We start from the raw sequence: 26581 nt of genomic DNA on the forward strand, positions 1-26581 counted from the left end.
TAGTATTATAACCATGGCTGTTTAGGAGCTTCCCAGACCACTCACGATTATAATATTCAGGAAGGAAAGTCTACTGTATTTATGAATACAGGTGTAGCTCTGTCACTAGTGATCAGCAATTACCTACTGTTCCACCAGAAGCTGAAGATTACAGCAATGTTACCTTTGATTGTTATTAATCACATTTGCCATGAGTTGTCCCAAGAGCATGAAAGTTGTTGTTTAATGGTTGTGCTTTTTTTCCAGGGGAGGGACATTCAATTACAGTGAGATGATGTAACTGCCTTTGCTGCATGTCCTTTGAGGTCACAATGGGAGATGCTCCTCTATGGCTCTCAAACCCTTCTCCAGTCAGTGATGACTTTTCAGGGGCCCGTCACCAGAGTTTTGTATGGCGCAGCGTCGCAACCTTGAGAGAGGTATGTACCAGCCCCTGTGCTTTTGTTGGGGAATGAAAGGCTTATAGGAGAATGTGTGTGCTGTGAGAAGAGTCTCATTTTGTTGCTGTTTCTCCATGCCCTTGGGTTTGTCAGTGGTGGTGAGGATAACAGTGTAACTATGCAAAATGTGTGAAGGGAGGATACGTCTTATGTAAGCATGTGACTTTTCCTTAGAGCTACAATCTATGAGCCCAAGAGGTATCTACAGAGCATTTAACATGACCAAATTAACCCCCAGGGACAGGCAAACACTTGTTTACACAGCAGAGAAAAGCCAAGATGGAAATTTATGGTCTCACTAAAAGAACTTCTCACCTTGTGTACAGAGGAGAGGAAAGAGATAACAATATTTCCCATTGAAAGGAAGTAGAAAAGCTCTTAACAAATCAATACCCTTATTTAGTCAATAAACCCACAAAACACCCCCTCCAGGGGATAAACATGGAGAAAATTCACTGCTTGCAAACAGACATTCTCCAATTGTGGTCTTGGAGAAGCCGCTCGCTGTAAGCATGTGGGTTTGTGTTTGTGCATGCTCTGGAGTGTACAGCCACAGGAGAGCTCTATATAGAGGTCTTTGAGGAGCAAATGAATGTGCAGGAAGCAACAGGATAGCCATGTACCTTAATGGGCTTGCATGGATGAAAATTAGTTGGTATGTGTGCATATTTCTGAGGAGACGAGCCTGTGTACATAGTATGAAGCTTCACAATTCTGTCTGAGGTCTCCTCTCAGTTACACTGATGCATTGCTATTGGCTCCTAGTGTGTTACTCTGAAGTAACAACAAGTAGAATTGGTCCCTCAGAATACCTGCATGTCTCATGGAATTAAGGGGTAAATTCTGCTCTTTTTTACACCAGTGTTAATCTGGAATATAGTGATTGAAATGATGGGCTCTTTTGGATTTACTCAAGTGAGCTTGAGAGTAAAATTTGGTCAAATTGCTCATGGTCATGGGAGTAAAAGTCGTTGCTAGTGGATGGCATTTCCAAAGGGCCTGAAGGGAGTAAGGCACTGAAAGTCAATGGGAATTGAGGGCATAATTTCCATTGGAAAGGCCAGCCAGTCTAGGTTGATTCTGGGAGAGGGTTGTATAGATGGAGTGAAGCTTAACCTAGTATATAAGAATGGAGTTGCAAGTGTGTACTGGGATAGAGGTCAGTAGGGATACTAGCAGGTTGACACGAGGATAGTATGGATGTATGTCTGCTCGGTCAACTTGTATTGTGTGGGATGATTCAGAGTAGGGGTGTCTACTTTGTAGATGGGGTTGGAGAATTTGGTAAGGTCCTAAACTGTGCCCCTGAGGTGATCATCTGGTGTTCGTGGGGTAGCAGGGGAGGGGTCTGTGTGCAGGTTTAGAGATCCAACTGGAAGTGCCATTGCATAAGTGGATCTAAGGGAAGAAGTTTGTCAGCGAGGCCAAAGGAAAATGCTTGAGCCCCACATAAATATTATCAGTATTAGGGATGTAAAAACCGACTAAAATAGTTAACTGGTTTAACAATTTGTTTAACTGGTTAATGACAGGCCGTGGGTGGCAGGGAGCTGCTCCAGCTGTGTAGGCTGGCAGCTGCTCTAGACCCGCCAACCTGCTGCGGCCAGGTCCTGCCAGCCAGACCACCATGGGCAGGGGGTTGCTCCCACCAGGTAGGCCCTCTGGTTAACCGGTTACCTGGCAAGCATACTGGTAAGGCCAACGCTTACCAGATAACCGTTTAATCTTTTACATTCCTAGTCAATATGGTGTGCATGAGACCGGATGAGTCAGGGTTCTGCAGGTCACGATAGTGGTGGGGGATGGGGAAAGCTTTCACATCTCTTGCCTGCACTTGCCAGTGCTGTGACTGCTATATTTTGTAAGGTGCTGAGCACAGTCGGGACAATGCAAAGTGACTTTGCTCAAATCACAGATTTGCCAGCCTTAGACATTCACACATCAAGAGTCAGACCCACAAAACCCCATGAAGCTGGTTTAAAAACCATGAGATTTTAAAAAAATAATGAATTCTGATCTATTTTCATTTACTTTTTTTGAGGCTTTCGAGTTCACACTTTCAAGTTTTACTTCACAACCATAAACGCTCAACATTTACTTAGAAAAACCAGAGAGTCTCCCTTAATCACATGACTCCAAGAGCTGGGGCCTTAATACAAACACTGATTATCATAAATCTCATGAGAGTTGGCAACACAGCTGCTGGAGGTGGAGAGTATGCAGCATTTCCCACGAGACCATGAGCCTGTAAACCTTCATTAGCTGCATAATCATCTAATTCACTCACTAATTATTTTGAAACAACAAAAACAGAGAAGTGTGGGTGTCATTTGGATTGAGTCAGAAATGAAGCTTTGTGCCTTTGGATGCAGACTCCCTCTTCCATCGCTTTGCAGATCATCCTAGAAGGTTCAGACATTGCTGGTCGTCAGCCCAAGACAGGGTCTTTGGAGCTAATGGATATGTCAGCCCAGTGTGGTAAGCAGATAAGTGTTGTGTACTGGGATTCATGGGCACATATTATAGTGGCGGATACAGTTGCCAGATGGTTTAACTAAAAATACCGAACCCCCCCCCCAGAAAAAGAGAAGCAAAACAACCCAACCAGGCAAAAAATTCTGTTGAGGAAAAAAAAAAGGGAGAGATCAAAGTTGTTAAGCCAAAAAAAAAAAAAAAGTCCCTTTAAGAAATGCTTTTGAGGCTTTTTGGCCCTAACAGGCCATCCACCATCTTGTCTTCCTGCTCCAGGCCAGACAGTTCCCCTGCGGACCCAGAATTTTCACCTCCTGGCCAAGAAAAAAATCCAAAACTACTGGGCATTTTAGGTGTCTGGTATTTTCTTAATTTTTTTTACTGGACAGGATGGGAAAATACCGGACTGTCCGGGTCAATACCGGGCACCTGGCAACCCTAGTGGCAGGATAATAATAATTCTTTATATATAAAAAAACTTCTCCTGTGGGATGACAGAGTGACTTCATCACATCACTCTGCGTCCCGCCTGACTCCTCCCTTCCTCTCCCCTTTCCCTGGTACTCAGCTGCCGCGCTGAGAACTCGCTCGTCCCCCTGGCTCCCCCCCTGGTGCTCAGCAGTGCGGGGGAGACTGCGGGGCATGGTGAGGCCCAGAAGTGGCTCCCCTATGCCCCTGGAGGCCAATGGGAGAGCATGGGGCCTGTGAGGCCTCGGAGCAGCCCCCCCCCCCCCGCAGTAGCTGGGGGGTGGTAGTGGAGGGTGAGAGCATGGGGCCTGCAAGGCTTCAGAGCAGCATCTTTCCCACCAGCAGCTGGGGGGAGAGCTGGCTCAGCCAGGCGTGACCTTGCCCCAGCCCCACTCCCCGGTGGCCAGGGGAGGAGGAAAGGGCTGGGGGGGGGGGGGGGGAGGAAGTGGCAGAGGGCAAGAGCCAGGGTGGCCTTGGGGTCAGGCAGAGGAGAAGGACCAGGGCAGCCTGGGACCATCCCTGGCGGGGGATCAGCCCAGCCCCTCCTGGCAGCCCAGAAGAAAGCCAAGCCTGTCCTGGCCCGGTCCAACCATTCGGCGACTGGAGGGAAGAGAGCCAGGCCAGCCATGACCATGGCCCAACCCACTGGTGGCCACAGGGTTAGGGGGAGAGCTGGGGCGGGGCTGGCCTGGCCTCGGTGTGGGAGCCAGTAGCCAAGGGAAGAGAGCTGGGGCAGGCCAGGGCTGCCACGCCTTGGCCTGGCCCTCCCTGGCTGCCAGGGAGAGAGTCAGGGCTGCCTACCCACAGAGAGGGGGGTTGGGGAGCATAGCGAGCAGGGGGTGCAGCCCCCCTACTAAATAATAATATCTAGTGACTGTATGTTTTTCAGTCCAAGATCTCAAAGAGCTTCACAAAGCAATTCAGGACCGCTATCCCTATTTTACAGCTAATACCCAAAACACTGTCAACGTTGAAATACAAATTTCCATGGAATGTTAAATGTCACATTCAGAATTCACCCTTGTCATGGGACTGGCTCTGTGACACTTCACCAGCTGCTCACAGAATTGGGAATCCATCAGCTCATGTCAGAGCCACCACCCAAAATTTCCCAGCTCACATTAAAAAAAAGATGCAAGAAATCGTGTCACCAAATGGAGGGTCACAGTCTGCAGTTCCTTGTGATACAAAAGTCACACTGACACCAACTTCACTAATCAATTGCACTTCTACAGGATCAGCCTGGCCTCCAATATGTTGGATGCAATTCTGCGTCTGCACTTTGTAGGGGCAATTCGTTATATCCTCATCTAGCCCCATTATAATGCCTGATCAGGCCTGCTGACAGTGAAGGGCAAAGAGGGCAATTGCCCCAAGGCCTGGCGATTTTAAAGAGCCCGGGGCTCCTGGCGATGGCGGCGGCACTTGTAGCCCCTTAAATGGCTGCTGCCAGGCAGCTCTAAGGGCAGGGAGGAGCAGCTTGGTGCACTCCGGGAGGTGCTGAGAGCCCTCAGCCCCACTCCTTCCACCTGAGGCTATGCCCTTCCAAGAACACTAAGCCTCCCACCTTGCTCAGGGCCCCGGCATGGCTGTCAGCTCCACTGTGCCTCCTTGCCTGATTTGAAGTGGCAATCATATTGCGAGGCTGCTGAATGAGTGCAAGGCATCCACCACATGTGCCCGCTGTATCAGTGACCGTTTTGGGACAATATAGGCCTAAATCCTTCTCCATTCAGTCCTAGTGTGATTTACTTTGTCTCTCACGCCACTTCACAGCATTGCCGGCTCATGATTTTATTGTGAGTCTCCCAATCTTTGATGTTTTTCTGAAAGCCACAGTCCTGGAGGCATGTGGGTAGAGGGAAATCTTTGCTAACAAAGAAAAAAGTTTCTAGATTCCACAGTGGCCCAGAATAGCTGGAAAACAGGCCCCAAGCACCTCTGCAACTTCAGTAGGAATTTCAAGTTTCCCTCTTTGCTGATCTGCAGAGAACATATGAGATGTTGCAGCTAACCCATTCTGACTCTTTAATTCAAGCTGGGACAGTTCGGCTACGTCTACACTGGCCCCTTCTTTGGAAGGGGCATGCTAATTTTGAAAGTCAGAATAGGGAAATCCGCGGGGGATGTAAATATCCCCCGCGGGATTTAAATCAACATGTCCGCCACTTTTTTTCCGGCTTGGGGAAAAGCCGGAAAAAAGCATCTAGACTGGCCCGATCCTCCGGAATAAAGCCCTTTTCCAGAGGATCTCTTATTCCTACCTGAATGTGAGTGTAGCCCCTTAATTCGAACTAGTGGGAGGCTAGCCCTCCCCAGCTTTTCCTGATGGCCACTCTGGCCAACACCAGGGAAACTTGTCTGCCCCCCTTCTGGCCCCGGACCCTTTAAAGGGGCACGGGCTGGCTACGGTGCCCGTGCCAGGTGCAAGCCTGCCAGGACCCAGCCAGAAGACCCTGCACCTGGCACAGATCGAGCCACCCACCCGATGCCCCCCAGCCCTCCCCCTCTTCCCGGGACCAGCCTGGCGGCTCCTGGGAGCTTGCCCGGGACCGCCAGAGGCGGGCACCCGCCTGGGCTAGTGCAGACATCGTGGACCTCGTCCACGATCTCCGCACTAGGCACAGGAAAGTGGCCGGCTAGGGCAGGAGAGCTGCCAGCCTGGCCACCCAGGAGCAGGTATGCAAGAGAATCAAGGGGGTCTACTGAGACCCCCGACCCTGAGCCCTGAGCTTACAATGGCCGTCCTGGGTCAGACCAAAGGTCCATCTAGCCCAGTAGCCTGTCTGCCGACAGCGGCCAACCCTGGGGACCTTGGAGGGGATGGACCGAAGACAGTGACCAAGCCATTTGTCTCGTGCCATCCCTCTCCAGCCTTCCACAAACTTTGGGCAGGGACACCACTTCTACCCCCTGGCTAATACCACTCCATGGACCCAACCTCCATGACTTGATCTCACTTCCCTTTAAACTCTGTTCTAGTTGTAGCCTTCACAGCCTCCTGCAGCAAGGAGTTCCACAGGTTGACTCTTTGCTTTGTGAAGAACAACTTTCTGTTACTAGTTTGAAGCCTGCTACCCATTCCTTTCCTTTGGTGTCCTCTAGTCCTTCTTTATGGGAACTAATGAAGAACTTTTCTTGATGCACCCTCTCCACCCAACTCCTGCTTTTAGAGACCTCTATCCTGTTCCCCCTCCGTCTCCTCTTTTCTAAGCTGAACAGTCCCAGTCTCTGTAGCCTCTCTTCATCTGGGACCTGTTCCCAACCCCTGATCATTTTAGTTGCCCTCCCCTCTCCCAGCCTCTCTCTTCCCCTCTCCCACCTCCTTTTCTCAGTCTCCCCCAGTTTTGTTCAATAAAGACAGATTCCATTTTGGAAGACACGTTATCTTTATTTTGTACATCAAGAAGAGGGGCTAGGGAAGGGTAAGTAGAAGGAGGTGAGGGAGGAATGGGGCACGAGCCCCCGATGGGGAGGACTGGGCTGGCTCTGCGGGCTTCTGGGGGTGGAAGCTCTCCTGCAGCCCCCCAATTGCCCCCTCTCCCCAGATGGCAGCCTGCGGCAAGTGCAGCCGGTCTGATGGCCGAGTGCTGTGATGTGCCCAGTGTGGGTACTCCGGGCAATCCAAGCCAGGACTGCTTTGCAAGCCGGGCACCCCTGAGAACTGTCTGTCTGCGGTGCGGGTTGGGATCCTTTAAGCACAGCCCTCGGCTAGCCTGAGACAGCAGCTCCACGCTCTAAGTCCTCCTCTGATGCCCTGCCGGCACTGCTTCCGGCCATCCTTAAGCCTGTTTCAGGGTCCACTTAATGTGGACATGCTAGTTCGAATTAGCAAAATGCTAATTCGAACTAGTTTTTTAGTCTGGATCCGTTAGTTCGAATTAGCTTAGTTCGAATTAACTAATTCGAACTAAGTTAGTTCGAATTAACGTTGTAGTGTAGACATACCCTGAGGGAGCCCAACTCATTTCACATAGGCCAGGGAGTAGCCAGCAGATGATAAACATAGTCACTGTCAAGCTGAGCTTGATTAGAACCAATAGCTTAGCATGGAGTGAAGGGCTCTATAGTCCATGACCAGTCTCCTGAGCCACCTCACCCCCTTTGCTAAGATATTGATGTTAGAAGACAAAACATTGGGCCAGATTTTACCAGCGGTTGGCCCCAGTGGAACTCCAGAGTAACTCTATGAAACCAATGGACTTATTCCAGATTTCCACTGGACTATTGCTTCCAAGAGCAGTGGAGAACTGTGGATTTCCTTCTGTGTCTATGAGTCTCTCTGTATTGAAGAGCCACAATGGGTGTTTATAAGGCCAGATCCTCAGTGGGTGTAAATCAATGCAGCTCCACTGAAGAAAAATTGGTGTACCTCCATCAAGGCCAATGGCAATTGTGTGACGGTCAGAGCCAATATTTCCTCTCTATTCCAGCAGTTCCACTTTCCCTCTAGAGTTCCCTTCACGCAAGAATGCTGAGCCGTCCTGTCAGCACAATTTCATAGTGTGTGATGCCACAGGCCTGCCTTTCTTACTGTATTTTTGAGCATGCACACTCTGGAAGGACTTAACGTTTGGGATCACTTTTTTGAAATATTGTAAGAATGTACCGTGGTATTTCTGCCAGTTCCAATCCAGCTCTTCGTCCTATTGTAGAGCTACTGTGAACAGAGATGGGCATTCATTCCCCCCAAAATAACTAAACTCTGCCTGATCTTACTTACAGAATCATGTAACAGTAGAACTGGAAGGGACCTCGAGAGGTCATCAAGTCCAGTCTCCTGCCATCATGACAGGACCAAGCACCATCCAGACCATTCCTGACAGGTGTTTCTCTAACCTGCTCTTAAATATCTCCAATGATGGAGATCCCACAACCTCCCTAGGCAATTTATTCCAGTGTTTAACCACCCTGACAGTTAGGATGTTTTCCTAATGTCCAACTTAAACTTCCCTTGCTGCAATTGAAGCCCATTGCTTCTTATATTCTTATATAATGCAAAGCTCTATCAAATAATACTTTGCATTTCTTCTGTCACGGGATCTTTAAGTCCTTTTGATTGTTTATTAATTAAACCTCAATTAAACCTCACAGCTGCAAGGCATGTAGGTAATACTCTCTCTGTTTTACAGATAGGAAAAGAAAGTCATAGAAGAACTTTTTTTGGGATGAGGGAAAGGATGTTGGCACAGAAAGGAGGACTAGATCCCAGATTTCCTGGCCCTCAGGCCTGAACTTCAGACACAAGACCATATTTCCCCACAATACATGGCTGTTAAGTAAAGCCTTCATCTAAAAATGTTCCAAATTTTCCTTCCTTTTGCAAGCAGATTCTTGGATTTTTACTGGGGGAATAAAGGTTCTTTTCAAAAAGATTTTTTTTCTTGAAAGAACTGCGTCTAGACTACTTTAAAAAAAAAAACCTTTCCAAAAAAGCAATCGGACACAATTATGCAAATGAAGCATGAGATTTATAAATCTGTGCTTCATTTGCATTTTCTATTTCCCTCAATGAATTCCTCTTTTGAAAGAGGAATGTAGTCTAGACGCACCCTATAAGTTGGCAGGAAAGGAAGTGAAAACTAAGGGCTAGATTTCGATCTTTTTTATTCTGGTATAAATCTGGAGCAAGATCATTGCCTTAGTGTACACTAGATATACGTCAGTGTTTTTGAGACCAGAATCTGGCTCCCATTATCTAGCTGCTAAGACTGTATTTGCTCCATGCTGAAAACATAAGGGTCAGATTCTGATCTCAGTTACATCAGTCAAAATTCAGAGCAACTCCATGTCCTTCATTAAAGGCAGTCTGGATTTAGACTGATGTAACAGATGAGAGTCTGGCCCTAATTAACTACTTGTACCAGACAAATTACATATAATAAACTGAAGTACATATGGAGGTCAGGACATTAAAGGCACCAAAAGTTCCCAAAATATGCAACCCATGTTTACCCAAAACAGAGACATCTGTATCTCTACATTTAGAAATGATTCCCCCTTTTCCAAATGGATAATAAACCAGCAAGCGCGGTACATATTTTTTTTCTATTTTGAATTCTGTTAACTGACAATTTAACCTAAAAGGCTTTGTATTTTCTACATGTGCAGCTGTAAATAGAGACTGACAGTTTATTTTCAACATCCTGTTTTTTTAAAAAAAAAACATTTGAAATAAATACTTATAGGTCCATGACAGACGTGTAGCCGATGCTCCATAGCAATCTTGTGGAGCTGTCACACTCTGTGATCGGTCTTTTACAAACACAAACACTGTTGATTTCTTATCAAATGTAAAACCTCTCCTGCTCTTTCTTAAATGGTTACCACTAGCATGAAATTGACATTGTGAATCACATGTGACACTGACTTGTCTGCCTTGTAATTGATCTGTGCTTAGGAAAGAGACAGAGCCTGTACAAGCTTCAGTCCCAATCACTGACTTTCCAGCACACACCAAGCTCCCCGCAATCTGCTCAAGATCCTAGTGATAGCAAATTGTTGTAAATGATAGAAAACTGTAAGGAGGGAAGAGGGAGGGAAAGAATTCGTTTCATCGAGGGGTTGGGTTTTTTTTTTTACACTGATTCTCTGAGGTGTCAATTTCAATTTCAATTGATTCATTATTATGCATATCAAACTGCTGCAATAGGCTGCTGCAGAAATGTAGTCCTTTTTTGTTAAAAAGAAAAAAAAGGAGGAGGGATGGGAAATGGCACATGAAGGAGCTTTTGGAAGCTGCCTGTGCCATCCTGAGATTGGCAGGGAAAAAGAGAGATTGGCAAATTAACGGGATCCTATTCTGTTTGCTTCACCAAATGCCATTTGAAAACAAAAGTCTGTCAGGGTGTCAGTGTCAGAATGAAACTGCAAACAGATCGCTCGGGTTCCAAAAACCGGCGCTGTCACCCGCCATCGACTCAGAACGTCACCGCGTACCAACATAAGGGGGCTCTCTTTTCAGTTCTGATCATTGCTGTGTGGTCAGTCAGGACGCATGTTCAGCTCAGGTAAGACAATGCCAGAAATTTACAGATCCCTCTCCACTTCTCTCTTCCCCACTCCTTTTTATTTCTCAGTGTCAGCCTATATCTGTCTACTAGGTAACACATTATCATTGTCCGAGAAATTCACAGCATTCCTTTCCAGGACAGGACTTTACTAACGATTCCTCAGGACTCAGCTCTTTTATGTTCCACAGCTTAAAGAGATCAAAAAAAAAAAAAAAAAAAAAAAAAAGGCTTTCCCTGAGCTTCCCAGTCAGTTCCTCATTTCTTTGCGTGAAATATTATAAAACTGTTAGTGCTGTGAATTTGGATGACCATATAAAATAAAATGCAAGATGTTAATTAAATAGCTATAGAGAAGCATTGTGTGACTATATAATTACCTTATTATTAGCCAGGAGTTTGAGGCTGAGTGGTAATAGATTATAGCCTTCTAAAATTAATATATTTTTCATGCTACATATTTATTTAATCTGAATTATATTAGTTATCACGGAGCAATGATGTCACTAGTGTAAGTGACATCTATAATGGAGAATTAAGTTAGTTTATAAAATGATGTGGCACCCAATGCTGTGTATGTGTAAGCTGAGCATTACCCATGAGAGTAATCTCATTGAACTCAATAGGATCATTTGTTAGTGTCAAATATAGCACATCTGTAGTGACTGCAGGATCAGGGCCTTACATTTTATATCATAGGTTACGAAGTCTCATTGTGATATTTATGCTCCCATCTGTGTTACACATAAGTATGTCTGTATCAGCTGAGGTTCAAATGTACAGATCTTTGGAGTTCACAGCAAACAGTTGCTTGACTCTGAGTAATCACTGGTTTGTTTCTAGTTGTTTGGAGGGCACAAGGAGGGATGCTGTGTGTGCTATGCACTACAAGAAGTTTAACTTAATGTAATGTCACATTTAATTTATTGAATGCACCCAGTTGCTATGGCACTGAGCACATAAAAATCAATCAACAAATAAGTGAAATTGGTGTCAATGGAAATTTTGTACCAAGATGAACAGTTGAATACTGTTCTTCGTTTAGTGAGGAGACACAGCATTTTGAATGTAGCTTTACCCTCCCCCCCTTATTGGGAGAGGGGCTTTGCTTGGTGCAGAGCTATATGTCTGTTTTGATTTTGTTCAAGAATAATAAATATGTTTTCCTTTTGCCAGATTTATTGAAACCTTTGACATTCCGGGATAGGATTTTCATATTCAAGTATAAAACTTACTGGCCAAAGGAGATGAAGCTCGGTAACAGAACAACAAATGCATTTTGGGGAAGGTGATGATGCTTATTTTGAGACCCTGGGTATGTCTACATTGCAGAATTTTTCTGGAAAAATGGCTGTTTTTCCAGAAAAACTCTACTTACGTCCACACTGCTAGTGCATTTTTTTCGACAGAAAGTCGAAAGAACAGAGGGTTTTTTCCCACATGGGTAAACCTCATTATACGAGGAAGAAGCCTTTTTCCGAAAAAGGTGTGTGTGGATGCAGAAGAGAGTGTTTTTTTGAAAAAAGAGGCTTCCAGGAAAAAGCACAGGTGCCCTAGAGGCCACTCCATCCACAGTAATCACAGCTTAAATGTGAGCTAGCATCCAATAAATGTGGACGCTATCGTTCGAAAAAGCAAATCACTTTTTCATTGTGCTTTTGGTGTGTGGACGCTCTCTTTTGAATGAAGCTTTTCCTGAAGATCTCTTCTGCAAAAGCTTTTTCCGAAAGAAACCTGTAGTCTAGATGTAGTCCCAGGCAGTCTAGAGCATAAATGGTAATTCTTCCAGGATTCTTCTGACGTGGGAAGGTAAAATAACAGAAAAATTCTAGTCAATATTTTCAAAATATTGGGTCCTCATTTCCATGCCTGAATGTGAGTGTCAAAGATCACTGCAAGGATTTTGCACACAAGGCATTTCCAAAATAAGTGTCAATCCAAAAAAGTTGTCTGCACAACTGGCTCTGTCCACCACAAAAATAAGTTGCAGGATATAAGGGTACGTCTCCATTTGCTCCCTAGTTCGGACTAGGGATGCAAATGCAGACGAGAGAAGTAGCTAATGAAGCCGGGATTTAAATATCCCGTGCTCCATTAGCATGGTCTCGCCGGAGCGCTCGTTCGAATCACAGCTGATTCGAACCAGGAAGTGCGTGCCGGGATGCATTAGTTTGAACCAAAGCCCTTGGTTCGAACTAACGTTACTCCTAAATGAGGGCTTTGGTTCAAACTAATGCGTCCCGGCGCGCACTTCCTGGTTCGAATCAGCTGTGATTCGAACTAGCGCGCTGGTGAGATCATGCTAATGGAGCATCTGAACTAGGGAGCAAATGTAGACATACCCTAAGTGTACAAATGAAATCTTTAAAAAAAAACAACCAACAACTTTCCTTCTAGTCAAGCATGGATCAGACAGCTTAAACCCAGGTCCTCTGAAAAATTTGGATTCTACAAAATACAGTGAAAATAGTGTATCGTCCTCCCAGTCATAGCAGCTGCTAAAATGTCACTGTGTTCTGGATTAGAAGAAGAGATATGATTCCATGGGGGGAAAAGGACACATAGGAAAGCTAGATAGTCCATTTTGGGCCCTGTGGAGGGACGCCTTCTAGTTAAATACAAGTTCCCTAAAATACCCCAAACTGTCCAAATCACTATGGATAATCCTCTGAACATCAGGCTTAAGGACCAAAACAGAAAATCCTGAAGAAAGACAATTCTTTCCACGTAGCTTCCTTTTGCTTTTCAGCTGCAGGAGAATTCACGAAAGATTTCCAAAGGACACAACTATATTCCATCAGTCCCAGGAGCTATAGAGGGCACTTAGAGGGGCAGCAGGCTCAGACTCACAATGATAAATATGCCAAGGTATTAAAATAATGTATTTCTCTACAAATGGGGCTCAATAGCAGGAGGGCTATGCTGAGGCTCCCTGTCCCTGTCAGAGCATCCAGAAGCACAGGGTCAAGTTCTCTCTCTGAGGACATAACTCCGTTTACTTCAGTGGAGCACCATCAGCTGAGAATGTGGCTCCTAGTTTCTCCAGAAATGGGGTGGAGTTGGAGCTGTGAGGTTATTCCCCCTATATACGATACAAGAGATGCCCACCTCTATGCAAGTCCAGTGCAGCTGCAGATAGGGTGGAGCCATGAACTGTTTGCTCACTTGAGGTGGTTAGTTCTGACAACCACTCTAATCTGGCTCATTCCTTACGCTCAAGGACTACTTTTGTCCCTGATCTGTGCACAGACATGTAAGGGGGAGAAAGAGCCAGCCAGGAGTTAGGCACATTATGACTTGAATAAAGATAGATGTCCATGGATGAGCCACATTTTGGGTGAGAATCACAACATTTGGCATTTTGCTTGAAACCCCAGCTCCTGGGGTCAGGTGATTAAAATGAGAAAGCTGAGCTTATTGTACAGAGTAAATTTTTAGTGCTTCTGGTCACAGAAAAGAGCTTGAAACATGAACTCCAAGGCAAATAAGAAAAACCCAACAGTAATTATGTTGTTTTAAATCTCATGACTATAATCTGATCTCATGGTATTTTGGGGTTTCAGTCATGATTTTTGAGCATTTGGCAATACCACCAGCACAACTAAAACTGCCCCTTTCTTGCCTGTGACGATTCCCTAAAAAACTCAAGTTCAGAGGAGTTTCTAGTTGAATTGGCTCCACACATTTGTGCGTGCAGAGAAATACAGACTGTAGCCAACATGTCATGAGTGTTACATCTTTCCCTGCCAAGAGAAGGTACCTAAAAATGGTCTGAAAGGAATCAAAACCTCACTTGCTCTGCTACTCATCAGCCGCATGAGATTGGTCAAATTGCTTAATTTCAGTTTAGTGGTAAAACTGGCAATAATACTTACCTACCTGAGGGGCAGATGGAGGGTCTTAATCAATTGGAGGCTGTATCAGTCATGGGTGAGTATATGATCTCCAGTACTGTAGTATTGGAGATCCTCTCAATTTTTAATACGGGGGTGAGGAACTTTTTTTGGGCTGGGGGCCACTGATCCACAGAAAAGTCAGTCGGGGGCCACACACAAGTGAGAAGCAAAAAAAAGTGAGAAGCTTTGGGGGCTGGATCCCGCTTTTAAGTTCCCCACTCCTGCTTTAATGTGTCTCTCCTCACAACACCCCGGTGAGGTAGGAAAGTGCAATATCAGAAGGGCTTTTCAAAATCACACAGGAGATTCTGTGCCAGAGCAAGGAATGGAGGCTACGTCTACACTGCACCTCTCTTGCACAAAAGCCTATGCAAATGAAGCACAGATTAGCATATTACCATGCTTCATTTGCATAATTAATTAGGGGCCGTTTTTGCACAAGGAGAAGTGTGCTGCCCCAAGTCCTAGTCTGAAGTGCTAACCATCGGACAATCCTTCCTTTCCTGTAAAGCACAGTGAAAGCTACCAAGGAAGGTTGTTCGTAAGCACAAAGCAGTAGCAATAGCAGAGCGATATATTTCCATTTCCAAGAGGCAGCGTCATCCCCCTGCCACAGTGCTGGTTTGTTACGGGACCCAACTGTATGGGCAACATTTGGGACCTCTGGAAGAGTAAATGAGTGAGGGCTGCAGGGTAGGCCAGCCTTTGTTCATTCAAGGCTCAGATGGGGAAGGGGATTATAGAATCTCATCTCTCTTTTTTTTTAGTGTAGGTTTTATATCTACTCCCCTTAAAAAAAGTCTCCCAAGTGACCCAAAAAAGGGTGACCCCCCCCAATCCTCAAATCCAAAGCTATGGTCCCACAGAGGCCATTTTGGCAGGGTAGGAGCACCTGAAGTAAGCTGTGTCTTTTGGCATTCTGGCCAATGAAGGGGGCATTTGAGACTTTTTCACCAGGGGTGGGAAACAGTAACTGCTGCGAGTTGTTAGTACTGTGACCACTGCCACAACCACTGCTAACTGCTGGAGGAGATGGCAGGGTGTGTGTGTGGGGGGGGGGGGGGGGAGCAGAGGGTAAACTCAGCCAGCTCATCAGTGGGATACTCTGTGCCTCACAGCCTCAGCCTCCCAGTGTACACGAACCTGCCTCAGGCATTCCCCAGGGGCCGAAGCTATTAATAGGACCCTTTAATTTGCCCTCTTGGCTAGCTTGCAGTGCAGACCCTCCCGTGCCACCATCCTACATTATAGCTGCTCTTATTACACTTTTATTCTAACGGGTACAATTTTCAAAAGCACCTGCCCCACCTTTGGCAAGTGCGCTGTGGGTGCATTCAGAATGTTGTAGAACCTTAGGAAATAGACTTTGGATCAGGCCCAAAGCCTCCTCCTGATTTCAGACAGACTTTGGAACAGCTCTCACCCCCTGGTCTTCTGTTTTGAAACAAGCCCCACAGTGGCCTCCCTCCCATTACCCTGTAAAGTCCTTGGAGTGTCAAGAGAATTACTGGGGCACAGGCGTTTTATCATCTTGCCCTCCCCTCCCCTTCCCCTCCAAGCTGGGGCTGGGGGGGGGGCAGGGGGGGGGACTGTTGGAAAGCATAGGGCTTGGCATACAGATTTTGTATACAATCTTTATGGTTCCTTGCCTCCAAAGGGTACATTGTGGGGTGAAGCAGAAAGGGAAATGCTCTGGATTCTCCTCACCCATCCAGCAGTGTGCAATGGGAAGGGGGAGAGAGAGAGAAAGAGGCAGGCTCCTGGTTAGTCCTGTTTTTCTGAATTCAGGAAGGGTGGGGGGACCCAAACTTTAAGGTATATGAACTGTGAAATTAAATCGAAATACTCAAATAAGGAATCAAATAACAACATAAGCAAAGATGTTTACCAGGGCTTGAAGTTAAATACAGATTTTTTTCATAAGCCTAACACAAAATGCAATAAAGGTCTGTGGAATGTTAAAAATAATTTACAGTGAAAATACATTCCCTGGTGCCATAAACCTTATTGTGCAGTGTCGCTTACCAGGTATCAGTCCAGGAGCAGAAAGAAGCATGCACTACTACACTTCAGCCAGGATTTCACTGCCCAAAGTAATCACAGTCATACTTAGTAGGCATACTGCCTTTCTTATCCACACTGTGTCTAACAAACAGTCATTAATTAATCTGCCATGCAGCTCTTCGAATTGCCAAAAACTCTCGCAAAGGCCCTGCCTGGATTCTGTGATCCAGAGCTATACAAAGGGTCAAAGTCCACGCTGACATTACACCCCTTTATCTTCACTGGAGCTACACAGGGTGTAAATCAGTTCGGAACACAGCCCAATATGCTTCATTGTCCATCTGGACTTTCCAGTGCCTGGGTCGAAGCTGGAGTTTCCTGTCCAAGGAAATCACTGCCTCACAGAACGCTTATTTCTTGAATATGCCCCTTCCTTCTCCCCTGGCGTATTTGACATTAACACCCCAAACTGACAGCACAAAGGCAGCATCTGGATAGCATAGCCTGTGGCTCTCGAGTCACGGCTGGTGGACTTGTGGTACATTCAGATATATTCATTAAAACACTAATCAAGCAGAAGCTCATTTGTGGAATTGTCTTTGAATAAAAAAATGGCCAAAGTAAAACCACTGCAGTCCTGAACTACTCCTGCTATAAAAGATATTTGACAGCCCAATCCAGTTAACTCCATCATTGCTTTTTGACTGTGACTACATTTTTGTCAGTTCATAGTGAAATGTTAAGAATTTACCACCCTGGTACAATAGATCAGACTATCGCAGAGAACTGGAGTGTATTTTCTTTGACATGTTATACCTGGTTTCTTTTTCAGAAAAAAAAGGTATGCGAACAAGTGTGTGATATTACACAAGCTTGGATGACTGAGATTGTATTGATATGCACACACGTAAACATATACATATACATGTATTTACAAGAATATGTGGAACAGGTCCTCCGCTGGTGCCAACAGAGAAACACAATTATTACCAGATGAGAATCTCACCATTATATAATAATATAATACCACACATGGGCGCGCATACACACACAGAGGGCACAATGCATGTAGTTTATTCCCTGCTCATATACATCTAGTTATATATGGAATACATTGCACACATTTTTCACCTTTAATCTTCTTAATCCTGCCCAGTTATCTAACTCTCTGGGACCATTACTTAAATTCCCAATTTTTTTTAAACCATTTCTCTAACCCTCCAATGCTGTTCAGCAGCTCTCCCGACACCTACCATTTTTAATAGAAAGAACCAACCATCAAATTGCCTAGGGAGGTTGTGGAATCTCCATCACTGGAGATTTTTTAAGAATGGGTCAGACAAACACCCGGGAGGGATGGTCTAGATCAGGGTTTTTAAAACTCTGGTTCACACCCTGTAAAGACAAGCCGCTAGCTGGCTGTGAGATGCTTTGTTTACCTGCGTCTCCACAGGTATTGGTGATCACAGCTCCCATTCACTCTGGATCACCATTCCTGGCCAATGGGAGCTGTGGGGAGTGGTGCCCCGGTCCATACCTCTTTCCTCTGCTCCCATTGGCCAGAAATGGCAATCCACAGCCAATGGGAGCTGCAATTGCCCATACCTGCAGAGGTGCAGGTAAACAAAGCATCTTGCCATTACAAGCTGCAACCCAGAGTTCGAAAACCCCTGGTCTATGGTGCTTGGTTCTGCCACAAAGGCAGGGAACTGGACTTGATGACCTCTTGAGGTCCTTTCCGATTCTATGATTAAAAAAAATTCTTCTTTCCTTGTGGCAACCTAGATCGCGTAGGAGGATGGATTGGAAGTTACACTGATCTGAGGTCCAAGGCCTGATATAATCAATCATAGATCAGTGACCATTTTAAGGGCAGATGTCTCTTCAGGCCTAGAAGCGAATGGTATGTCTCACTGGACATGTGAGAATCCCAGCTCTCCCAATGCAATAGGATGAAGTGCTAAGTGTAAGCACTGGAAGATCATGAGATACTAACCCATAAAATCCCTGGTTTGAATAGCTTTGGAATTTGTTTTTAAAGATAAGAAAGAGGGCAAGTTTGGTTATTTGATCTGTTTTCCAACAGCAGATGAGCAGAACAAGGTTGTTGTATAAAGGTGGCTCTGAGCTCTGACATTTGGACCCAAACCAAAGACTGAACTTCTCCCAGTTTCCAGGGAAGAAAGGGCATTTGGATCTGGAGCTCTAGTTCAGACCAGTGTTTCCTCTATTTTTTTCTATCTGTGTGTGGAATAAATTTTGTTATATGCCCTGAGGCATGTGTGGATGTGCACCACCAATAGAAACACAAGCTGCCAGCTGTAGGTACTCTCCTAATAAGCTGGACAGCATTTGACTCTCTCCTGGGCGGCCGCCCAAGCACTCAGCTTACAGGGAACACTGGTTCAGACCTATTTCTAGTATGAGGCAAGCTGACCATAAGGGTCATACAACCTATCTTTTCATTGTATCCAGGTTTGTATTATAACCTTGTGGCGGGTCGTACGAAGTATGCTGGACAATCCTACCCACACTGAAGTCAATGTAAAAATTCCTGTGTGCCAATGGTTCCAATTTAGCTGGGAGCAGAATTGGGTTATTCAGAAAGCAGGGTTCATGAGAAGGGCTCTGGTGGGTCCATTTATTCTGTGAGGAAGCTGTTAGCGGTAGGGGTTCATGACTGGCACCACTTGCCCTCCTATGGCATAAGGCAGGTAAGCCCACCCAATGTGGCCTTTGTGAAAACTTTTATAAGGCAATAGGAGCGCAGCACTGCACTGATGGCTTGCTGGCCGGTGCTCTGCGTATTGGATAAGGAGACACAAATGTGCTAAAATGAAACTCATTTCCAGCCTGTGCGAGGAAATAAAAATGACTGTTACTATCATGGTCTGGATGGAAAGTCTAGGTCTCTGGGGGATGGAGCAGAATCCTTTGTGCCATCAAGTCCCAGATGCATCATGTACTGGGCAGAACTTTAGCTTACAATTTGGGATTAAAGTAAATCCTAGTATTTTTCTGCATGCCTGCCTGCTCCCTGGCTCCCAGAGACTGCTGGGTAACTGCCTATTATCCCGTGGTTCCACTCCAGTGCCCTCCCCAATAAAACTTTTCATATCCTTATAAACGAACTAGATTGCCGTGTTATAAACATTTACACTGTGCTAACAGATCATCTCCGCACATCAGAATTGGCTAAATTCCCTTTTCCAGATGAATATATTGAAGGAGATTAGAGATATGATAGCTTTTCAGATTGCTGAACCCAGAGAAATTAGTTTAGTGAGCATTTACAGAGGCTAAATTGGAACCATTAAATAGTGGATTAAATTGATGGTACTTTCATTGTCTGTCCTTCGGTACTGCTGTAAAATCAATTAGCCGTCACTATTCCATTCTCCATATAGTGAGATTGTCAGCCTGGCTAGGAGCTGCAGAACCTCACAGCAGTAGCAAGCAGTGTGAAAATACACCTATTAGGTGATGTGGCATGAAATAACATCATAGGGCAGAATGTCCCAGTGAGATTTATCCCGGCCTTATCTCTACTTTAACAGAGAGGGGACAGACAATAGTCTCCGGTGACACTCTTATCCTTAGAACATGTGCATTGGGATGCTCTCTGGACTGACAATTATTATGTCCCCTCTCAACTGTCCTGAATTTTGCATGAGAAATCCGCACTGCCCCCCTCCTTAAACTGGCAATGTCCCATATTAAGAGCAGAGAATTTGGAACGCATAGACTTGGCTCTGATTTTAAACAGCCAAATTTCCAGCTAAATGCTTTTGTTACTCTAGTCCACTCAGAGCCCCGTTAGTCTGATTATTTATTCATATAATATAGTAAGTGTCACATGTACCATGGCGCTTTGTGGCAAATTAAGTCACACACAGAGAACCAGACTACTGGTGTGCACCCACTGTTGTGTTCTGCTTTCATCCCTGCAACATGGAGTGCTTTACAGACAACAATGATCCCTCTTGGTGGGGGAGGAATTATGATATCATTGGTATAAAGGGGGAAACTGAGGCACCAAGAGATGAAGTGAGTGTCTTGCTCAAGGTCACCCAGACAAATGGCAGTGGTACCAGTTGTGATGAAACACTTCATATTTGTGGGTGTATATTTTCACTTTGGGTTACAGATGGGGAAAATGAGGCACAAAAGCAGTTAAATGACTTGCCTAAGGTTACACGGTAAATCAGTGGCAGAATTTAGAATGGCATTCAGGCTTGCCAGATCCTAGGCTAGAATGCATTCTACAAGGCCCACACTGCCAGGGATATAATAAACCTGAGCAGAACCAGGAATTCTTTCATCCCAGGCTGCCGATCACACACCACACTTAGCTTCCACTACCTCCTGCAGAGTGAAATTTAAAAACAATTAGGAAGATGGAGCTTTTAATTTTCAGTTTTAAAGCGTTGACCCATTTTTTGGAATGTTTCCCAGTGATTCCTCACCTCTTATTTTAAAGAGACTTGTGCCTGATTAGTGGTTTGTTAGAGCTAGGGAGAATTAGTCTGTCAGAGAGTTTAAAGGGAAAAATTTTCATCCTAGGAAGAGTGGGTGTGCTGTGATATTTTCACATTTTAAACCAAGCCTGGAAATAAGAACATTCCAACTCGGAACTAATTCCATGTCCACTTCCTTGGGATTAACGAGGCAAACACTTGAATTTTCCACCAATGTTCAGTTAACTTTTAGTAAATAACCACCCAGAGCCATTAGACTCTGCTTTTAATGTTCTACTAAACTGACCATGATTAGCAGAGAGCCCACAGCCATGCGTTTCTACTGGTGCTGTACATCTGCAAATGCCTCAGTGCACATAAAAAATATTCCTCACGTGGATGGAAAAAATTAGAGGAAACATTTACCACAAGTCCAAGGAGTTGCATTTGAATTTACCCAAAGTTTGGGGTGTTTGGGTTTGGTCTATTACAGAGATAGGATGAGACACAAGGTAAATTCCTGGCCATCCTGAAGCCAATGGCAGCTTTGCCATTGACTTGAGTGGAGCCAGCTGTTCTCCTGAAATTTAGATTCAGTTATGAACAGCCTCGAAAGCTTGGAAGTTGGGTGTTTTGGAATCAAGGTTTCAAATATGAGCTCCTCTCTAGTTAACAGATTCACTTATAAAGCTGCCTCTCCTATCCTAGCCCTATCCTCACATCTGCTCAGCTGTGAAGGATCAGAAGCCACATCCTGATCAGAAGCGCCATGACAATCTCACTGGTAAATATGTGCAAAGCCCAGGTACAGCTTCAGTGAACAAGTTCATTAGGTGGCACATCCAAAATCACAATCTCCTGTGTCCCAAAGGACTTCCTCTCCATGCCCACACATTTAACAAGAGTTAATGTTTTCTCATGTACTGAACCCAAACCCCCTCTCTCACAGATGGAGGTTTAGTATGAAGGTCACTGTTTCTATCAAATCCCTTAACCAGGCTTTGGCATGTTTACCAAGATACCCTCCAATGCTTCCCTAATCAGGTCTCTTTTCTCCAGTGAAGGTGGCAGTAATTGCTTGGTTATCATTGGAATCTCACTGTTATTTGATGTTTCAGAGCCTTTATTTCCTGGATATCTCATGCATGAGGAGGGCATCACCTTTTGCAAATAAATCAAGTCATTGTCTGGTCAACCTCCCCGCTACACCTCTTTCCTTACGAGCTGGAGAGCAAGAGAAAGCGACTTGTTTTTCCGATGCCTTTCTCTTGGCCATTTCTGCCACTTGGCCATCTGATTGGCACTCCAGTGCTAAGCTTCCAATTCCCTGGTTGCTTTTGTTTTTAGAACTCCCTGAAGTTTTCTTCTTCAAAAACACTTTTTTCAAGGAGAAGAGCTTTTGTCTTGAAGTTGGACTACAAAGTTATGGTTAGATTCTGGCCTCGGATGACAAATTTCCTATCTAGATCCACTCAAGATTTCATCCTCTTGCTCTTCTGCTTTCCTTGTCTAGTAAAATCATGTCATTTCCTTTCTGTAGGGGGTGTGTTTTTCAAAAATCCCTTTCAGCACCAGGTCACGGAAGAAACAACAGAGGCTGCAGCCCAGTCCCAGTATAAAGGATGATGAAACATGCTCCAAATCACACCCTGACTTTCCATACCCTCCATAGTCTATGCCCTCAAATAGAAATGAAGGCTTATGAAGTGATTAAAGCTCTACCTTGGGACTTGAGCAACCCAGGTTCAAGTATCTGCTGTACTACAGACTTCCTGCGTGACCTTAGAATGTAAGAACGGCCATACTGGGTCAGACCAAAGGTTCATCTAGCTCAATATCCTGTCTGCCAACAGTGGCCATTACCAGATGCCCCAGAAGGAGGGAACACAATAGGTAATCCTCATGTGATCTCTTTACTGTCACCCATTTACAGACAAACAGAGGCTAGGGACACCATTCCTACCCATCCTGGCTAAAAGCCATTGATAGACCTAACCTCCATCAGCTTATCTTGTTCTTTTTTGAACCCTGTTAAAATCCTGGTCTTCACAACATCCTCTGGCAAAGAGTTCCACAGGTTGACAGTGTATTGTGTGAAGAAAAACTTCCTTTTGTTTGTTTTAAACCTGCTACCTATTAAATTTCATTTGGTGACCCCTAGTTCTTATGTTATGGGAACAAGGGTATGTCTACACTAGAAAGTTAGTTCGAACTAACGGACGTTAGTTCGAACTAACTTTCCTATGCGCTACACTAGCGCTTCGCTAGTTCGAATTTGAATCGAACTAGCGGAGCGCTTAGTTCGAACTAGGTAAACCTCATTTTACGAGGACTAACGCCTAGTTCGAACTAGCTAGTTCGAACTAAGGGCTGTGTAGCCCTTTAGTTCGAACTAGTGGGAGGCTAGCCCTCCCCAGGTTTCCCTGGTGGCCACTCTGGCCAACACCAGGGAAACTCTATGCCCCCCTCCCGGCCCCGGACCCCTTAAAGGGGCACGGGCTGGCTACGGTGCCCGTGCCAGGTGCAAGCCTGCCAGCACCCAGCTAGCAGACCCTGCACCTGGCACGGCACAGAGCCACCCACCCGATGCCCCCCAGCCCACCCCCTCTTGCCGGGACCAGGCTGGCGGCTCCCGGGAGCTTGCCCTGGACCGCAAGAGGCGGGCACCTTCCTGGGCTAGTGCGGACATCGTGGACCTCGTCCACGATCTCCGCACTAGGCACAGGAAAGTGGCCAGCTAGGGCAGGAGAGCTGCCAGCCTGGCCACCCAGGACCAGGTGTGCATGAAAATCAAGGGGGTCCACTGAGACCCCCGACACTGAGCCCTGAGCTTACAATGGCCGTCCTGGGTCAGACCAAAGGTCCATCTAGCCCAGTAGCCTGTCTGCCAACAGCGGCCAACCCTAGGGACCCTGGAGGGGATGGACCGAAGACAATGACCAAGCCATTTGTCTCGTGCCATCCCTCTCCAGCCTTCCACAAACTTTGGGCAGGGACACCACTCCTACCCTCTGGCTAATAGGACTCCATGGACCCAACCTCCATCACTTGATCTCACTTCCCTTTCAACTCTGTTCTAGTTCTAGCCTTCACAGCCTCCTGCAGCAAGGAGTTCCACAGGTTAACTATTTGCTTTGTCAAGAACAACAACTTTCTCTTACTAGTTTGAAGCCTGCTACCCATTCCTTTCCTTTGGTGTCCTCTAGTCCTTCTTTATGGGAACTCATGAAGAACTTTTCTGAATGCACCCTCTCCACCCAACCCCTGCTTTTAGAGACCTCTATCCTGTCCCCCCTCCGTCTCCTCTTTTCTAAGCTGAACAGTCCCAGTCTCTGTAGCCTCTCTTCATCTGGGACCTGTTCCCAACCCCTGATCATGTTAGTTGCCCTCCCCTCTCCCAGCCTTTCTCTTCCCCTCTCCCACCTCCTTTTCCCAGTCTCCCCCAGTTTTTTTCAATAAAGACAGAGTCAATGTTGGAAGAAACGTTATCTTTATTTTGTACATCAATAAGAAGGGGGGCTAGGGAAGGGCAAGTGGAAGGAGGTGAGGGAGGAATGGGGTACGAGCCCCCGATGGGGAGGACTGGGCTGGCTCTGCGGGCTTCTGGGGGTGGAAGCTCTCCTGCAGCCCCCCAATTACTCCCTCTCCCCAGATGGCAGCCTGCGGCAAGTGCAGCCGGGCTGATGGCCGAGTGGTGTGATGTGCCCAGTGTGGGCACTCAGGGCACTCCAAGCCAGAACTTCTTTGCAAGCGGGGCACCCCTTAGAACTGTGTGTCCGGGGTGGGGGTCGGGACCCTTTAAGCGCAGCCCTCGGCTAGCCTGAGACAGTATCTCCATGCTCTAAGTCCTCCTTTTATGCCCTGCCGGCACTGCTTCCGGCCATCATTAAGCCCTGTTCAGAGTCCACTCAATGTGGACTTACTAGTTCGAACTAGCAAAACGCTAGTTCGAACTAGTTTTTAGTTCTAGATGCGTTAGTTCGAACTAGCTTAGTTCGAATTAACTAATTCGAACTAAGTTAGTTCGAACTAGCGCTGTAGTGTAGACGTACCCCAAGTAAATAACTTTTCCTTATTCACTTTTTCCACACCAGTCATGATTTTATAGACTTCTATCATATTCCCCCTTAGTCACCTCTTTTCTAACCTGAAAAGTCCAAGTCTTTTTAATCTTTCTTCATATGGGACCCGTTCCAAACCCCCAATCATTTTTGTTGCCCTTTTCTAAACCTTTTCCAATGCCAATATATCTTTTTTGAGATGAGACAACCACATTTGTATGCAGTATTCAAAATGTGGCCGTACCATGGATTTATACAGAGGCAATAAGATAGTCTCTGTCTTATTCTCTATCCCCTTTTTAATGATTCCTAACACTCTGTTTGCTGTTTTGACTGCCGCTGCACATTGAATGGATGTTTTCAGTGAACTATCCACAATGACTCCAAGATCTCTCTCTTGAGTAGTTATAGCTAAATTAGTCCCCATCATTTGTATGTATAGTTAGGATTATTTCTTCCAAAGCTTATTACAGGGAGTCCCCGGGTTATGTACAAGATAGGGACTGTAGGTTTGTTCTTAAGTTGAATCTGTATGTAAGTCGGAACTGGCGTCCAGATTCAGCCGCTGCTGAAACTGACCGCCAGTTCTGACTTACATACAGAATCAACTTAAGAATCCCAGGCGTCCCCAAGTCAGCTGCTGCTGAAACTGATCAGCAGCTGATTCCAGGAAGCCCGGGGCACAGCAACTCTGCCTCGGGCTTCCTGTAGTCAGCGCTGGTCAGTTTCAGCAGAAGCTGACTTGGGGACGCCTGGGGCAGAGCAGCTGGGGTGCTGCTGGGTTGCTCCAGTAGCGCCGCTCCTCGGTGCTACTGGACCAACCCAGCAGCACCCCATCTGCTCTGCCCCAGGGTCCAAAACAAAAGCCTGGTCTGCTGGGGGGGGCACACTAGCTGCGCCCCCCCCAACAGACCAGGGACACGGGGAGCAGAGCTGCGGCGGCAGCGGGGTGCCGCGCCTCTGAGGCTTTGCTCTGGCAAAGCCTCAGAGGCGCGGGACCCCCCCGTGGCTGCGGCTTCAGTCCGGGTGCCTGTGGTCTGCAGGGGACGGTCCCCAGCAGACCACAGGCACCGGGTCTCAAGCGGCAGCAGCGGCGGTTCCCCGTGCTTCTGAGGCTTTGCTCTGGCAAAGCCTCAGAAGCGCGGGAACCCGCCCGGTGCCCCTGGTCTGCTGGAGACGGTCTCCAGCAGACCAGGGGCACCGGAGCAGCTTACGAATGGGGCTTTCTCACCCCGGAGCTCGCAGGTAGCAATCCGCCACCTCGACCTCCGGGGCGAGAAAGCCCCGTTCGTAAGTGCAGATCCGACGTAAGTCGGATCCGCGTAAGTCGGGGACTGCCTGTACTTTGTATTTATCAGTATTAAAATTCATTTGCCATTTTGTTGTCCAATCACCTAGTTTTGTGATATTCTTTTGAAGTTCTTCACTGTATGCTTTGGTCTGAACTATCTTGAGCAGTTTAGTATCATCTGCAAATTTTGCCATCTCACTGTTTACCTCTTTCTCCAAATCATTTATAAATAGGTTGAATAGGATTGGTCCCTGCACAGGCCCTTGGGGGACACCACTAGTTACCTCTTTCCATTCTGAAAACTGACCATTTATTTTGTTTGTTTCCTTTCTTTTATCCAGTTATCAATCCATGAGAAGACCTTCTCTCTTATCCCATGATAACTTACTTTACTTAAAAGCCTTTGGTGAGGGACCTAGTCAAAGCTTTCTGGAAATCTAAGTCCATCATATCCACTGGATTCCCTTGTCCACATGCTTGTT

General features: G+C 46.1%; 1 long non-coding RNA gene across 1 annotated transcript; it reads left to right on the forward strand.

Moving 5' to 3' along the window:
• The first annotated feature begins 232 nt into the window (after positions 1 to 232).
• Positions 233 to 14281, forward strand: LOC142818617 (uncharacterized). The gene is made up of 3 exons (XR_012896171.2): positions 233 to 419; positions 2837 to 2918; positions 8513 to 14281. It is a non-coding gene; the product is annotated as an uncharacterized LOC142818617 (long non-coding RNA).
• The last annotated feature ends 12300 nt before the right edge of the window (positions 14282 to 26581 follow it).

Source organism: Pelodiscus sinensis, chromosome 15 (genome assembly GCF_052426305.1).
Source record: "Pelodiscus sinensis isolate ZL-2025 chromosome 15, ASM5242630v1, whole genome shotgun sequence".
Classification (NCBI taxonomy): domain Eukaryota; kingdom Metazoa; phylum Chordata; order Testudines; family Trionychidae; genus Pelodiscus; species Pelodiscus sinensis.